The following is a 2,500-nucleotide window of genomic DNA, read 5'->3' on the forward strand; positions in this document are numbered from 1 at the left end:
GTGGTTAGAGTGTAGAGGCGGCAGGTAGCTTAGTGGTTAGAGTGTAGAGGCGGCAGGTGTTTGGTTAGAGTGTAGAGGCGGCAGGTAGCCTAGTGGTTAGAGTGTAGAGGAGACAGGTAGCCTAGTGGTTAGAGTGTAGGGCCGGCAGGTAGCCTAGTGGTTAGAGTGTAGAGGCGGCAGGTAGCTTAGTGGTTAGAGTGTAGAGGCGGCAGGTGTTTGGTTAGAGTGTAGAGGCGGCAGGTAGCCTAGTGGTTAGAGTGTAGAGGAGACAGGTAGCCTAGTGGTTAGAGTGTAGGGCGGCAGGTAGCCTAGTGGTTAGAGTGTTGAGGCGGCAGGTAGCCTAGTGGTTAGAGTGTAGAGGCGGCAGGTAGCCTAGTGGTTGGACTGTAGAGGTGGCAGGTAGCCTAGTGATTAGAGTGTAGAGGCGGCAGGGTAGCCTATTGGTTAGAGTGTAGAGGCGGCAGGTGTGTGGTTAGAGTGTAGAGGCGGCAGGTAGCCTAGTGGTTAGAGTGTAGAGGTGGCAGGTAGCCTAGTGGTTAGAGTGTAGAGGCGACAGGATAGCCTAGTGGTTAGAGTGTAGAGGTGGCAGGTAGCTTAGTGGTTAGAGTGTAGAGGCGGCAGGTGTTTGGTTAGAGTGTAGAGGCGGCAGGTAGCCTAGTGGTTAGAGTGTAGAGGCGACAGGGTAGCCTAGTGGTTAGAGTGTAGAGGTGGCAGGTAGCCTAGTGGTTAGAGTGTAGAGGCGGCAGGGTAGCCTAGTGGTTAGAGTGTAGAGGCGGCAGGTAGCCTAGTGGTTAGAGTGTAGAGGTGGCAGGTAGCCTAGTGGTTAGAGTGAAGAGGCGGCAGGGTAGCCTAGTGGTTAGAGTGAAGAGGCAGCAGGGTAGCCTAGTGGTTAGAGTGTAGGGTGGCAGGTAGCTTAGTGGTTAGAATGTAGAGGAGGCAGGTAGCCTAGTGGTTAGAGTGTAGAGGTGGCTGGTAGCCTAGTGGTTAGAGTGTAGAGGTGCCAGGTAGCCTAGTGGTTAGAGTGTAGAGGTGCCAGGTAGCCTAGTGTTTAGAGTGTAGAGGTGCCAGGTAGCCTAGTGGTTAGAGTGTAGAGGTGGCAGGTAGCCTAGTGGTTACAGTGTAGAGGTGCCAGGTAGCCTAGTGGTTAGAGTGTAGAGGTGGCAGGTAGCCTAGTGGTTAGAGTGTAGAGGTGCCAGGTAGCCTAGTGGTTAGAGTGTAGAGGTGGCAGGTAGCCTAGTGGTTAGAGTGTAGAGGTGGCAGGTAGCCTAGTGGTTAGAGTGTAGAGGTGGCAGGTAGCCTAGTGGTTAGAGTGTAGAGGTGGCAGGGTAGCCTAGTGGTTAGAGTGTAGAGGTGCCAGGTAGCCTAGTGGTTAGAGTGTAGTGGTGGCAGGTAGCCTAGTGATTAGAGTGTAGAGGTGGCAGGTAGCCTAGTGGTTAGAGTGTAGAGGTGGCAGGTAGTCTAGTGGTTAGAGTGTAGAGGTGCCAGGTAGCCTAGTGGTTAGAGTGTAGAGGTGCCAGGTAGCCTAGTGGTTAGAGTGTAGAGGCGGCAGGTAGCCTAGTGGTTAGAGTGTAGAGGTGCCAGGTAGCCTAGTGGTTAGAGTGTAGAGGTGCCAGGTAGCCTAGTGGTTAGAGTGTAGAGGTGGCAGGTAGCCTAGTGGTTAGAGTGTAGAGGTGCCAGGTAGCCTAGTGGTTGGAGTGTAGGGGTGGCAGGTAGCCTAGTGGTTAGAGTGTAGAGGTGGCAGGTAGCCTAGTGGTTAGAGTGTAGAGGTGCCAGGTAGCCTAGTGGTTAGAGTGTAGAGGTGGCAGGTAGCCTAGTGGTTAGAGTGTAGAGGTGCCAGGTAGCCTAGTGGTTGGAGTGTAGGGGTGGCAGGTAGCCTAGTGGTTAGAGTGTAGAGGTGCCAGGTAGCCTAGTGGTTAGAGTGTAGAGGCGGCAGGTAGCCTAGTGGTTAGAGTGTAGAGGTGCCAGGTAGCCTAGTGGTTAGAGTGTAGAGGTGCCAGGTAGCCTAGTGGTTAGAGTGTAGAGGTGGCAGGTAGCCTAGTGGTTAGAGTGTAGAGGTGCCAGGTAGCCTAGTGGTTGGAGTGTAGGGGTGGCAGGTAGCCTAGTGGTTAGAGTGTAGAGGTGGCAGGTAGCCTAGTGGTTAGAGTGTAGAGGTGCCAGGTAGCCTAGTGGTTAGAGTGTAGAGGTGGCAGGTAGCCTAGTGGTTAGAGTGTAGAGGTGCCAGGTAGCCTAGTGGTTAGAGTGTAGAGGTGCCAGGTAGCCTAGTGGTTAGAGTGTAGAGGTGGCAGGTAGCCTAGTGGTTAGAGTGTAGAGGTGCCAGGTAGCCTAGTGGTTGGAGTGTAGGGGTGGCAGGTAGCCTAGTGGTTAGAGTGTAGAGGTGGCAGGTAGCCTAGTGGTTAGAGTGTAGAGGTGCCAGGTAGCCTAGTGGTTAGAGTGTAGAGGTGGCAGGTAGCCTAGTGGTTAGAGTGTAGAGGTGGCAGGTAGCCTAGTGGTTAGAGTGTAG

General features: G+C 53.8%; 1 protein-coding gene across 1 annotated transcript in view; it reads left to right on the top strand.

Moving 5' to 3' along the window:
• LOC135543723 (stAR-related lipid transfer protein 13-like) overlaps positions 1-2,500 on the top strand; it is a 147,173-nt gene that overhangs the window by 132,677 nt on the left and 11,996 nt on the right. The window lies entirely within an intron of this gene.

The sequence above is a fragment of the Oncorhynchus masou genome, chromosome 8 (genome assembly GCF_036934945.1).
Source record: "Oncorhynchus masou masou isolate Uvic2021 chromosome 8, UVic_Omas_1.1, whole genome shotgun sequence".
Taxonomy (NCBI): Eukaryota; Metazoa; Chordata; class Actinopteri; order Salmoniformes; family Salmonidae; genus Oncorhynchus; species Oncorhynchus masou.